A 15,654-nucleotide genomic window follows, 5' to 3' on the forward strand; every position below is an offset into this window, starting at 1 on the left:
TTTTGTGCTGTGATTTAAATAAGAACTGCCCTCTGAAAGATCAGAATCTGAATGCCAGGCATAATTAACTGATTGTCATAAGACCAATGCAGAGTTGGCAGCTATCACACTTGGGAGTTTATGTAGAATTTTGATACAGCGGGATAATTATAGCTAGGAAAAATGAGGCAGTAAATATTCCATGGCCCTCCACCAGGAGCTCTTTGCATTTGATTCTCTTGAAAATTAAACAGCTGGAATGCAGTAAGGCTTAGTCTTGCCATCTAGATTTCAACTTCAGGACCTTGCTGAAAGTTCTGAAAACTCATGGGTCATCAAAAATTAAGGCAATGATTATGCAGAACAACAAATACATTTCATATGTTTATTCTCACAAAACTTATGACCCACTGAATAATAAAATGGCAACATTTTCTGATGTTCCTAAAATTTTATTGCTGCCCACTATAATTCTACCAAGACACTCTAAAAAGTTTTTTTAGAAAATATATAGAACCAGGTGTCCAAAATTCATTCACAGCAAGCACAGCATGCTACAGTTTAATATCTCGTCACCAGTGGACCACAGCTTATGTTGCTCAAATAATAATATGCTAATTCCAATGTCTGGTACCAACAGGTTAATGTGATATCACTGCATTAGTAATTATCACTAGGACTGGCTTACACATTAATGGAAAATGGATGAAAATGTTTAGCAAATGTAACGTCCTCTGAAAAAACATAAAGTTCATCCTTAAACTACATCTGATAAGCAAATAATTTAAGTCATTTGTCAAAATCAAAAGCAAATGGAAACTTCAAACTAAATATGGCTTTTCTTTTCAGCCTGAGTTAGAAACTAAATGAATTTTATTAAAAGAACAATGCTTCGTATTGGGGAGAGGATTCTAGCTTTTCCTGTTTGATAGGATATTTCAAAGGAGTCATGCTTTCCTTTCATATGAAGAAAAATACTTAATCTTTTCAACCCAACTTCCGTATTTGGTGTGCATTTAGTGACCCTACAGATGTTGCTTGTGTTTAACACTTTAGAGTGATTTTATTTGCATGTTTTCATGTCCGTGTTGATGTTCATCATATTGATAGAGTGACTGTAAGTGAAAAGATGAGAAGATGAAAGTGCATCTGTTACTCACATTCTCTGTTGGCACCATTTTACTGTTTGGATCTCTGATTTCCACTGAGAGAGATTTGGAAGCTGCATTCCTCTTTTACGATTTCTCATGCCTTTAGGGGAATTTCTTACCCAAACTATGCTGCTCTGAAACAAGCCTCCTGCTGATAAAAATCCATAGAAATTGCTTTTTATCTTGTCAAGTTACATATAGGATGCCTCCCCCAACAGATGCATTAAATATGCACAGTAACATCACGCACTTGCTATATGAATGCTTTCTCTCATAGATCAGATTCAGTGTCAGATTCTAGCTACAATATGTACATTTGAAAACATGTTTGTGATAGTGATGGAAGCGTCTGTTCTGGGTGAGCCTGAGCATAAAGACAACCTCACATGACTCTCTCCGTTTTAGAGGTGCAAGGAGGGGCATCTACAGCAATAGGGCTCTGTGCAGGGGCAGATGTCATGGGCAAGTGTCCTTGTTCCTGCTTTTAGATGTCAATGTTTTGTTCACACTGCTCTTCTGGAGTATATTATCAAGAAAATTGGTTTCATTTCAGAGGGAGGTGATTACCTGCCTCCAGAAAAAGCCTGGAAGTGAACTGAGACTTGAAAATGAGACAGGAATTGTCACTGGAGCATATATGCATCCACTGACTGATGTTAGGGGTGGTGGAGGATGGTATATTTCCCCAAGTCACTGTAAGTTAATATTCCTATATGTCAAACTAGATTGTTCCTATATGTCAAACTAGATTGTTCCAAAATATTACCATTATAAGAGAAATTGAGGTATTATAAGGTCTGTTAGAGGTAAGATAAGCAGGAGCTCAAAGATGAGGAATGTTTTCTTAGGTGCTTACAAATTCAATTCACAACTGAAGATCCCAAATTTTAAAGAGCACCTCAATTATTCCTATGCTGCATCTTATATGACAGCAAAGGTGCTACTTATTTGCTTTCAGACTAACATTGACTTTTCTATCAGAATGTCAAGCATTGTGCTGAAAACAACAAATCACCTTCTTCCTACTTCTTATCCTTCAGAGAAGCACGGAACAATTATAGGAGCATGTACTTCCATGACTACTAAGATAAATGATTTTGCAGAAAACAAACTATTAGCCATGGTGCTGTTGCCATTTTACTATTAATAGCAGTGAAATATATCAATGTCTCTTTGCTTATAGTGTAGAAAAGGTATTTCCCTACTAACAGTATGTTTCTCATTACGGTATTTACAAAAAAGTAGTTGCGCATCAAGGGTGAAGAATAAAGCAGAAGCAATTGCAATCTGCAAGATCAAAAATAATCCTTTTGGAAGAACATAGCTGTATGTTTACATCTCAGAGATACCATTATAACAGTATATACAATATATTGTGTATATTCTTTATACACAGTGGATGGATACAGTTTATCCAAAGTATAATTTACTGGTGCCTGCATCATACTGTCCTTTTCAAGTATTGCATGATTCTCTATAAATGACTAAAGTCACATGGTTTTGTCATAAATATTCCACAGTAAAAAACATACAAAAAATATTTACTTTAATTATTACTTCTGATGGATTAAAAATCTATTTTTTGTCTTTATGACTTTCTCGTGCAGTGCTATCCTGCATCATAAAGACAGTGTAAATTATAGAATACCACTGCCTTCACAGTAAATTCTTTTTTTTCTGGTGGCGATGTTTTGGTTTGCTTTCTTTGTTTGTTTGTTGATCTTCATTCTAATCTGGCTTTCAAGAAGTGGAAATAGGCCTCTGTATAATTTCTGCTCAGATACAAGCAGTTGTAATTACTCCAGGACCTCCATTCCAAGTCTTTACCATAAGTTGTCAGCTGCTGGCAGCTTAAAAAAAAAAAATGTATTATGATATTGTCATGTAGGAAGGCTACATCCTAAGACAGAGCTGGAGTATTACTTATTTGTACCATATTCAGGGGTTCTTTGAAGATGACTTTTATTGTCCATACCTTTGCTGCTAATAGCCTGGTTGCATTTGTTATTACCTGAAAAAAAAATATTTTCAGGTTTATTTCTTGTCTTAAGCTTGATGAAGCTGTAGAAACTCTGCTATACAACTGAAGTTTCCTCTGTGGTTTCTGTGGCTTGACAGCAAGTTGAACAATCAGGAAGATTCAGCAGACACTTGAGTCCCTCTATTGCAGCTATTCAACACTGATCTCCCCTTCTGCAATCAGCTCCCTATTATCCATACGTTTGTGGAACACCTGTGTCTAATCATAAGTCATATCAGGGTAAGGTATTATATTTCCTTCTATTACTTCATATTCTGCTTGGCTTCGAGAAGTGGCCACATTGTGAGGAGGTGGAACCAGTGGTACAGGACTCATGGAATTTAGAGACCAGCCTTCCACAGCAGTGTTAAGATATCAGCAAAGTAGAACCAAGAAGCTAGGTCTTGATATTAAACTGATGGACTATTGCCATAGCATAATAAGGTTAAAGCAAAAAAACAATAAAAACCCATCACATTCTCAGTCAACTGCTGAAATTCAAAAAATGATTCTTTGTGAAATTATATAAATTACTGTTATATATACTTTCCTGATATAATTAAATATAATTTTTAACTGGCCGTTTCTTCCATACAGGTTTCAGAATAAGTATACATGCATATCTCCAATGTTTCTCAAATGATGAGAAAGATCCAAATATCAGAATAGAATTGCATCACTGATTTTCAGTTGGGTGTGAATGTTTCAGATCGTCTGCAGTATTACTCTTGATGGCTATAGATACAGAAATAATATTATCTTATTCATTTATGAAGCGGAGAAGATAATTCATCTATCACATCCTGGAATTTTCCTGAGGCATTGAGTAAAAATTGAATGCTCCATACTGTTCTCTAAGTTGGTTCAGAGAGCCTTCCCATGCGATAAAGACTGCTGTAATAAAGTTATTAAATTTTTAGATGAATGTCCATATAATCCCATCAGTTCCTCTTTTGTCCTTTTTAAATCCTACAGTACATTTCCATAAGGACAATTTTCAAAGTTGCTTAGCAGCCAGAGCTCTTGGTGAAGCTTCCAGGGGCTTTGGTTGGACAGAAAAACAGCAGGCTATGCCAAGAGCATAAAATAAGTATTTTTACATTCATATATATTCATTCTATAGGAAACAAATGGTTTTTCACTAAATACATGTTTTGAGTACAGGAATATTGCATCCTTGTCAACAGTGGCATGATAAAACAGAGACATCTACTGGTTAAAATACAGAATAGGAAAAAGATTTTAAAAACCTTTGCAGGAATGCTAGAATAAGGCTTGACAGACTTCCTTCGTCTACTTCCTCACTCTACTACTGAGGCTTAAAATTTGGTTTTCTTCAAATATTTAGTCTTTTTCTCCTTGGGGATCAGCACATTCCGAATAAAGCTTACCAATATACTCAAACTCCACTTGTGCACTCCATCCAATTCAAGGCAATAGCAAGATTTCCTTTGATTTCCTGAGAATAAAACCAGAGTTCATGGCACAAGTAGAACACGAATGTTTGAAGCCTAATAGATATTTATAAAACCTGTCTTCTCTGGAGAGCAGTGAACATTTTCAACTTGTTTCTGGTCAGTTCCCAGGAGAAAAAGGACACTCCTTGAACACCCTATTCAGCATCTACCCAAGTTGTTCCTGCTAAAGCTGAGCATAAATTTTTACCTTAATGGAAAGCTTGTGTAACTTAAAGGCATGTTCCCATCTTGTGTTTAGTCTGAGCTCACTACACATGAGCAGTCTGGTAATATAGCATGATTATCCAATAAAGACTCTATATATCATAGAAAAGAATCAAAACAGCACAGTTATTACTTGATACTAACTTCTTGCAGCTTCGCTTACATTCAGGTCATACAGAGAAAGAATCTGAACAGTTTAGGAAGTAATTCAGTCTTTCATGTGCTATTCATAGTCACTTGGGGTGTCAGGTTCTACCATCTCTGTATGTCATCCAGTTTGCTGTAATGGCTATCTTGGCATGGTTCTGTAAGTCTTTTCTGAGACTGGAATACTTAGTCCATTGCTTAACATCCAACACCGCCAAAGAACTGTTCTGAATATAATGCCTACCTTTGCAAATTTTGTATGTATAGCCACAGTAGGAGATAAAACTCCTGACAGCACAGCTTTCAAAGTCACTGGAGGAAATAAGCTTTCTTAACCATATCAATTACAAACTTGAAAATGAGGGTAAGAAATTCTACTCAAAATACATAGCTCTGTTCCCAGATTCATCCTATCAATTTTCTCATGATAGCTCTACCAGCAGTGTGTTCCCATGGGTAAAAGATCCAAAATAGCACAGCATCTCAAGCTTCATTCTGAGTAAAGTTTGGCTATCCTCTACGTAAGTTTACAAAGACTCTGACTCCTGCTCCTAATTATTTGGAATTCCAGTAGCTGCTGGATTTAAAAGTTTAGAAATTAATAAACACTAAATTCAGTACCAGTTAACAGCAATAAGATCTGACTAAACCCCATTTAGATTATTTGGGTCAGGATGTGCAAGATGAACATTTACTACACCGTCAGACAATGTCTGAGTGTGTGCCTGGTTTATGCTTTTCTTAATGTATTCTGTTTCCACCAAACTGCCTAACAGTCTGGAGTGCCATCTTACCTATCAGTGATAAAACCTGTACTTCCTGAGATACATCCATTCAAACAGCAATGAGGATAAGGCCAAAGTGTTACACAAGATTCATCATGATGGTTCCCTAAATGATTTGTGGTAGGCAAACTCTTACCCAAATAATTTAGTCATCTCTTCAGCTGCTCTGGATTATGGTAGGGAAAATGAGAATTTGAATTCCATGAAGTTATTCAGCAAACTGCTTTCTATTATAGTACTCCAAAAGTGCTCAACTTCTCCATTTGATTTCTGATTATACCGATACTTAAGCTGCTGAAATATTTTTTCTAAGTAACACAAATTCTATTGTGTGATACCTTCACTGATTTTATTGTTCTTGATGGTTTGCTTAGAACTCATCTAAACAGAGTTACATTCCACCTCAATCTGCAGTGTAGTCATAGCCTCTGAATGCTACATTTTACTTTATATTTACAGTATACTTCGGCTTTACTAAATACTTGATTTCTTCTCCACTTTCTCAAGTGGTCAGTTTTGCGTCCCAATAACATGTCTTTGTAGAGCTGAAAGGGTTGGGAAATTTTTGTGTTACATCTACCTCTGACCAAATCAATTTTGTTTTTCGTACTGATTGGATTAAGATTGGAATTTTATTTAAGCTGCTGCATGTTTTGTCATACCCTAGAACTAACCTTTCTTAATATTGTGTTTATCTTCCTGTGTTTCTTTTAAGAAAACATTCTAGAATTTAAAACTTAATGTAGACGGGAGAAATACTTCAAAATGTCAGTAGGATATTGAACAGCTAAGCAGTTCCTTCTTTCAAATGGAAATTAGGTATGGAATATCGAGTGATCACTGTATTATTTGGTGACTGCTCTCTCAGTATGCTTTGATAAGATGGTTGTGTACTTAGAATAAGAAAATATACTGTAAAGCAAATTAAAGCATATTAAATATCTTTTTAAATAAAACAAACTGAAAATGTATCAATTATCTTTATCTATCTGTATGTACCAATATATTAATGGGTGTGTATTATTTAATGATTTATACTAACACAGGTATAAAATAAAAATATTAAATATTGTGACTCTGAAGTTAAATCAGTGTTCTTTTTAGATATATTTGTAGTGAATTTTGTTAATTCAGTGAGCTATAAATCCCATAGTGAATTAAGTCCTTTAGGTTGTAGGTGGAAAATGTACAGACAACAATTTCTCCCACTAAAATTCTTTCCAGGACATGTAAAAAATGAAAGGCTGGTAAACAGGTGTGTCTACTGTCTTCCTCTAGGTCTCTTATCTATTTAGTTAGTTCCTTCTTTATTTCTTTGTGTGTTTGTTTATATTACCTCAGGCCATAGTCCCGAGGTCTTTGAGGCATGAAATATATCTAACTAACAAAGTAATGTGTGCTACAATACGATAGCTTCCTAAAATGTGATATATGAAGAGTACATATATTTCTGTTGAAGCTATAATTATTATTTTTAATGTAATAAACATGAGCTTATCTAATAATGAGAAGTAGATTGTGTATATTGTCTGTAGAAGTCTAAAATGGTTATAGGGAAATGGGAGAAGAAAAGGGTAATAGCCTTACAGTTAGATAAAAAAAGAAAAACATTAAGCTATGCAGGTCTTTAACTACACATGAGGAAGAAACAGACTGGATTCTTTTCCCTAACAATTTCACTGATTCTGCAAGTGTGGGAAATATTGGCATGTGCTTTATACAAAATATAGATTGATGTAGGCATTTCACATAGAGCTGCAATTCTGACATATATATAGGAGTTGTGAAGCCAAATTAGAAAAACTATTTTAGAAGCGTGAGTAAAGATTATGTCTGACTTCTGTGCCTGTCATAATTTCAAATAAGGCTGAGTAGTAAATCTCTTTGATAGATAACAGAAGTCCTCAGGTGGGAGGTCATCTTTTCTCACTGAATTATATTGCTAAAAGACAGTCTCAGTCAATGATAGAAAGACAATAGAATGAGAATAGTGTAACAATAATCTCAACCTGATTGTCAGCAAGTTAGAATGAAGTGTATATTCCAGGTTAATAATCTGAGGTCTCAACTGTAAACAATTGCTATTAAAATTAAATGGTAAATACTAACAGTGAGAACCAAGAGAACAAATTTCTACTTTTTATAGTATCTCTTTTTGAAAAGTTACACTCAGCTTTCTACTTTGAGTTGATGGTTAACATCAAAATGAGTAGTATCAAAATAAATCTGTACACTAGATGTGATGATTCCTTCCATTATAGTGATTGAACAACCTGTAATAAAAGTTCTTAAGGCTAAATTATTAATTGTGGGTTTTGTTGTTGTTGTTTATTTGTTTCCAAGCTGTTATTAATAATTAAATAATCAATTAATAATTAAAGCATTGTACCAGCATTATCTTTATTTTTTTCTAGTACTATATTTATAAATATTATATTTTCCATACCTTCCCGTATTTAAGGTGGTAGAATAAAACGCTTCTGCACTGCATGTGGGTGCATCGCGTTTGCAACCCTACAGTGCCAGCTGCCTGTGTTCAGCACCCCGGATGGGGACAGCTCCTCTTTCAACCTTGCTGATGCCCCTTCGTTTTTGTGGGTTTTACCTTGGCTTTTTTTGTTGATGCCGTTTGTTTGTTTGTTCGCTTGCTTGTTTGTTTGTTTTGAATGAAACTCTTGATAATGTAGGCAATATTTCGTGCACGCAAGGAGTTTGGAACAGATTTCACAGATTAGCCTGCCAGGAAAAGGTTATAGAACTGTAAGCCCTTCATCGTGATAGATGGAAATTTTGAAGTTTAGTACACTCGTGGAAGTATTTATAATCTGCTCTGAACATTAAACAGCTAGAACAAAACACAACCTCAGCATAAGAAGCATACCATCTGTGATCATTAAAAGGTTGAGAACACTGGTGAATAAGGACAGATAGGGATTTTATTAAAGACATTTCATCTATTGTTTGATGCATCTGGATGCCTTTTCTTACACATAGGCAAATTATTTCATCTAAAAATAATAATATTTAGGGAGGTAAAATGGAACTGCCATAAAGCTCTGCAGACACTGAACTATTTTATAAATAATGTCTTTTATGTGACTATTGAAGTTATTTTGTGTGGAGTTAAATCTCTCCTGTTCTTACACAGAAGATATATAATGATATAACTGATTTCATCTGTCCAGCTGAGATGGCCTTTTTCTGTTCAACAAAGAATATTAGAACTGATGATATGGCTTTTAATCTATGTTAGCAAATCTGACAATTGCTGTGCACAAAAAACAGTATTCAGGTTTCTCTCCATTCATGCTCAACTGAATATGTATGATTCTTCCCAAACCATGTAGACAGCCTTCATCTGTGATTACCTGTGGTCTCTCATCTTTGCCAGTCTAACAGGTTCCCTACTTATCATCCTAATCCCATGTTCACAGTAATTTATAGTAAGCTTCATCAGGCCTGTGCTGGCTACTGAAGACACAGCTAACAGTGAAGGCTCATAAACCATTGCCTAGCAGTTGTGCATAGTAGAATCTCCCTAGTCTCCAAGATCTTTGTCACCACTTTTAGTTACAATGTTTAGTAAATATATCCTGCAAACTAAACATGGATTTCTACTATATAGCTAACATAGCACTAGTTTTCTGATGAACTTCAATGATCCCCATGTTCGAATTCATAAAGACTGAGTCTTTATGACACTCCCAGAGCTCTTATTTTGCCATATACTCTATCCACTGGGAGACTGCATTAGAAAAAACCGCTTCCTTACTCAGCCATAATCAAATGCTCAAACCCATATTTTACTAAATCTTGATGCTGAAAGTCTAGGTGGTGCAAACTCCAAAGTGATCCTTCCATAAAGGAATAGTAAGTCATTAATAAAACGCAACTTGCCCACCACATAGTGCAGGAGAGATGTATTCTAAGACTGTTACCTTAATAACACAAACACAGAAAGTAGTAATTTACCTGTAGCAGAATGAAGGAGAAATGTATTTTATTACTGTTAATTTAAAGCAGAAGTACAGGATCATACTTGGGTGGAACCACCATTCAACTTCTGAGGACATGACAGGGAACTTATACGGAGCTAGTCATGAAATCTTCAATGAAAACCTCCCAGACACCTACCCTAAGCTTTTAATGTGATATTCATCCCAATGCAAGGAGACAAAAAGAAAAGGCTGTACATCACTTAGTCCCCAGATAAGTACAACACCAAGAGCTTAGCCTTCACACATAGTGGCTGATGTCAGGCTGAATGAATATCCTTAAAAGATCAATGCAGAACATTTTGATGGAGCCCTTAAAAATATTAATAATAATGATCCAGGGAAAAGTGGAAATGAAAGGTCAGAATTCTAAATAATATCATCAAGGAAAGAGAAGAAGAGCAGCAGAGGGAAGCTGTTCAGTGATTACACATGCTGTCAGAGCCGTTATCAGATATGCTCTTCAAAGGGCAATTGTGATAAAGCTGTAAGTTGAATTAAATCTGTGGTGTTCTGTTATATTATTCCCCTGTCCTCCATCTTATTTTTCAAAAATTAAACACTATTCAGTGCGGACTCTTAGATCTATTCTAGGCATCTGCAATCAGTAGTTATGCTGGAAAGGTAAAAAGAGATGAAAGGTGTACTCTGAAACAGTAAAGATGCACAAACAGTGCTGTCTTATGACTTTTTTTTTTTTTTCCAGTCTGGCCAGGAACAGCAGTGGCAGCTGCTAAAGGCAGTGCCATGTTGCTGAACTGAAAGGTGCTATTATTAGCTGGTAAAATGTCCTTGTACTTACTCAGTTTGTACAAAAAAGTACTGGAACTTTGTTGCACTGTTGAAATAAAGTATAAAAGCCTTTTCCCCCTAAACATCTACAGGCTCATGTTCAACCTTGAAATTCCTTGTAGTATAATGTTTGTAGTTAGAAGGTAGCTCCATGTGTAGTGTTATCTTCGCTGCTTCCATCAACATCTTGTTTGGATAGTCCCAGTTACCAAGGACCAATATAGCTCATAGAGTTCCTATTGAGCAAAACTTTTTGTGTTTTCATCGTGAGATGAGAAACATCATCGTGAGATGAGAAAAAAAATAGAGCAAGAGAGAAGGAAAGAGGGAAAGTGTGTGTGTGAGAGAGTGAGAGCTTCATTTTCTAGAATTATACCGTTCTTTCATTTTGTGGTGAGTGGAGTCAAGATGTATGCAGGCAGGGATCTCTGTTACAGGATAAGGACACTTTTATACAAGATGCAAGTGTGGTATCTCTGAACAGCCTTGAACTTCAGTTATCTGCCCAAATGTAGATCTAGATACTCCTTTCCCAATAGCAGACACATCTGAGAATGTATAGGTAGTTGCAGCTAAGTGCTCAAGAAACTTGGGAAGTTCTCCACAAATGGTTGTCTACTTAGCAGGAGTCTTTAAGGAGCAGAACAATGACTATTCTGCCTTTTTTGCTTTTTCTAAAGCCCAAGATAAAGATACTGCCAGAACACTTTATATGAAGACAATGCCATAAATTTAAATGCAGAAGAGGGAGAATATGTAACAGCCTGATAAATTTCAGTGCCTGTAGAGACTGAGATTTGAAAAGTAGTGAAACTATCGCTGTCTGTTATTGAATAGCCTAAATCTTATCCTAGATCCTAGCCTGGAATAAAATTAAGGAAACAACGCTGCTAATACCTAATTACAGTTTGAAGCCTATGCTAATTACATATACTGCCTTGGCTGTCAGATATGACTCAAGTGATTATTTTTTTCCTGAGCAGCTGTGCTTTAGTGTGAACCTAATGTATACTTTTTCTCTGCTTTATATAACAATTACATTGTCATATTGGTTATGTCAGAAGCCTTTTCAAAATGTCAGTAGTTGCAGAACTGCAAGGAGCAATTTGAAGCCTATTCTATTATACCTTTATTTTCTGCCTCAGCTTGTATGCTCATTCTGTACAAAAATCCTTACAGTGCTTGCAATAATGAGCAATGAGATGAGAAAGTATATTGGATGGATGCACAAGAAGAAAAGCCTTTACTGGGTTTAGTGACAACTTAATATTGGAAAACCACAACATTTTCAGGAGACTGCTACCCTGCCACCCAAACATCTGAAATGACATTATCTGCAGCAGCTTGCATCATTAGTTCAAGGAATGTTTTACTATCGTTTAATCAGCAGTAGATTCAAATGCCTCATACTCAGCACATAAGAAAGGACTGTCAACACGTCCATTCTTTTGGAAACATTTTTATGTTTATAAATTATAATTTGTAAGGAAATACTTTTAATGAGTTGAATTTGTAATGTGTTTTTTGTGACATAAGCTGCCAGAATATCTCATTAAACCAGAATAGCGTGTATTTCCTGAAGTACAGATTAAAAATAATGTCAAAAACTGTATCACTGAGATTTAATTGTGGGCTGATTGAAGTGCACATTTTCCAGGCATTTCAGTCCAGAATACATTTCCAGAATCATGTCCCAGAACAGAGGAAGTTTTGCTAGTAAAGGCTCAATCAGAGAGTGGGTGTTTTTAATCTTTGGATACGCATAGCTAGCCTAGAAAATTGATACAGTTTTTTGATAATATCAGTGCTTCTATATAAGCTACACCTGTTCTATGGGGATTTACCAGTGTAACACTATTTGCAAGTGCTCTTTATGTAGACTCAGAAAAGGGAATCGCTTTTCTTCCCATTCTTCTCATAGTTGCTATTGTTCTTTCTATTGATCTTCTGCTACTCTTCGTCTAAGGGATTGTAAAATTTAATCAATTGCAATAATTAAAACATACTGTGAGTGAATGATGCACAACTTCAATTACACTGCAGAGTCCCAGACAAATAAAAGTTTGAGATTATTACAGTAGAAGAAGCCAAAATACTTTCTTTTGCTGTAATTTTTTCCCCCCAGTGACACATTCACAATTACAGATGGTATCTAGAGAGGTGATTGTCCTCCTGTACTTGGCTCTTGTGAGGCCCCATCTGGAGTACTGCATCCAGCACAAGAAAGACGTGGGGCTGTTGGAGCAGGTCCAGAGGAGTATCATGAGGATGATCAGAGGACTGGAGCACCTCTCCTTCAAAGAAAGACTGAAGAAGCTGGGCTTGTCCATACTGCAGAAGAGAAGGCACCAGGTCTTCCAGTACCTAAAAGGGATCACAGGAAAGATGGGGAGGGACTCTTTATCAGGGAGTTCAGTGACAGGACAAAGAGTAACAGCTGTAAAACAAAAGAGAGGAGATTTAGATAAGATATTAGGTGGAATTTTTCACTCAGAGGGTGGTGAGGAACTGGCACAGGCTGCCCAGAGAAGTGGTGGATGCCTTATCTTTGCGGATGTTCAAGACAGGTTGGATGGGTCCTAGGCACTCTGATCCAATGGAAGCTATCCCTATCCACAGCAGGGGTGTTAGAACTAATGATCTTTAAGTTCCCCTTTAACCCAAACAATTCTATGATTCTATGACATGTATAAAACACTAAAAAATCTCGGGCTTGCTATTTTGTGCATTTTATTAAATTCAGAATTGCACGTTACTATCATATCATGTGTGGCTTCAACAGTTTGTTGTTGTCATTAAAAAAAAAAAAAAAACATGGGTGATAACTCTGGACATGAAAATTGTATATTCAACATCTATAAAGTAATCTGTCTTACATGGAATTTTAACACTGTCACACAGTGAAAGAAGGGATGCTATATAGTGAATTACCATTTTCCTAGGATCTTTTATATGCTGATGAATACCCAGGCATAAAATAAATTTCTTACAACAGACTTTGAAACGCTAGCGTTTCCTAATTAAAATCAGTTTGATGGCAGACAGACATATTCTCATGATTTTGCTTTCTAAGAACAATGCATGTCAAGTAATTGTGTCCCTGAATTACGCAGTTTTTTCTGTTATTATTTACATGCTAATGCAGGCCAAAATGAGGAGACTGTTGGCTTCAGTGGCAGAAAGTGCAAGCTCAACAATTATATGCCATATTTATTATGTGTTTATTTGTTCTTTGAGTTTTGAAAGCATTATGATATTATTGAGTAGGTTAGAGAACTTAAGCGTGCATTAGTTATTTTGCAGTAATTTTGTGGAGAACCTAGTATACTCTATTTAAGCTTCAAACCTTTTCACAGTGAAATCTGATACAGTCAGATTTCACTGTCTGGAAAGTAGTTATTGCTCCACAATAGTGTTTTCTTTTGTCTGCCTGTGCCCCGGCTACACGCCATCACCCATGTCATTATTCAGCCCTGCCTAGGTATTTCAGTGTTATTGCCTTCATTCTATTTTATCGTCTCAGCAAACACTTCTCCAGTGTTGGCCTTTTTTCTGTTGTGGGCAGCAGTTATAAAGGGATGTATACCCCCTACACAACACAGATTAACCAGAGTACTTCTGGATGGGCTGTATGAGGAATGAAGACAGACAGCCCACGACTCACTTGGTAGGAGGACTAAGCGAGTCTTACTCTGCTAAGAAATAAAACTCAAAAGAAAAAAAAAATGGCAGAAGCAGCACTGGTGGGGAAAAATACATATCTGTTTGGAATATTTCTACATATGAAAGGTGCTGCCTGTTCTGTTTAAGCTGGAAAAAGGCCAAAGACAGAATGTGAATACAAGATGATGCCAAATACAGACCCTCATGTTGTGAACAGTTCTGCTTGTGCTTAGAGAGCTGACTTTATGCCTAGTAACTCACAGCTGAAATAGGCTTACTGCTGTTTTTTTTTTTCAGCGGTACAGTGAGGTGGTATTTCCATCTCTAGAGCTGTTATCGCTGCTGTGACCAATCTCTTCTTATATACTATACATTTGTATACCGCCCAGTTGCATTTCACTCTTCTTGGATATCACAGCAATTTTATCAGCCCTAGTGTGTGCTTGCAAGCACATCAGATATCACTGAATGGATTTCACAGTACCATTTCTGACAAATGAGAGCAAATGCTTTTAAGAATGAGTTTAAACTGAGCTTTAAAACAGAAAATGATGTATTAAACATTTTATTTCCACGTTTTTAATGAAAACACAGACATAGTTAGGACTTTTGATCAAAACAATAATGTATTTTTTCCAAGATGCCAACGTTACCTGGAGTATGAATACCTAAACTTTGTAGTAAAAATTTTATGTTCTCTGGTAGATCCATTTCTTTCCTCATAATGTCAGTTTTGTAAGTGAGTATGACCAGCAAATGTGGGCAACTTGAAAGGGCATCATGCATGAGGTGTCTGATTCTTATCATAATCAATGCCAATAATTTTATGGAACCTATCTCTTGAGAAAGCATTACCAAAGCATTACTTATAGAAAATATTCATCTACTTTCGCTTTTTAGTGATTACAAGAAACGAGGTTTACTTTCATACTACTGCATATTTTTTAATGTTCTAAACCTCTCTACCCATTTCTACCTTCAATTCTTTCAGCACCTAAAATGTGTGCAGACATTGCAGCTGGGCAGACCTGTTCCCCAGAGCATTGCCTCTTGTTTTCATAATTTCAGCTTCTGACCCATAAATTTATGCATGACTTGGAAGGTCTCTGCACATATTAAATGGACAGTTTATACACTGTATTACCCAATCATTTCTCTGCATTGCCCTAAGTTCTGTATAATTACATTTAATGCAGAAAACCAATAGATTAATATTCTGCACATTAACTGGAACCTCATATTCTTTACTCAATAATTTGCAATAATATATCTTACTTTCTTTTGTAATTTAAAAAAATAGTAGGACCACCTGGCTTGCCTTTCTGAAAGGCTTACTACAAACAGTAAAACAGTCTGGTTCTGACCATGTCCAGATGATTCCAGTGCAAAAAGCAACTGTCTTTGTGCAAAAAGAGCAACTCTCTTTGTGCAGAAAGCAAA

General features: G+C 36.0%; 1 protein-coding gene across 3 annotated transcripts in view; it reads left to right on the top strand.

The window, feature by feature from the left end:
- The window catches only part of KCNB2 (potassium voltage-gated channel subfamily B member 2), a 194,643-nt gene that overhangs the window by 169,066 nt on the left and 9,923 nt on the right, over positions 1 to 15,654 (top strand). The gene's annotated exons all lie outside the window — the stretch shown is intronic.

The sequence above is a fragment of the Gallus gallus genome, chromosome 2 (genome assembly GCF_016699485.2).
Source record: "Gallus gallus isolate bGalGal1 chromosome 2, bGalGal1.mat.broiler.GRCg7b, whole genome shotgun sequence".
In the NCBI taxonomy this organism is placed as follows: Eukaryota; Metazoa; Chordata; class Aves; order Galliformes; family Phasianidae; genus Gallus; species Gallus gallus.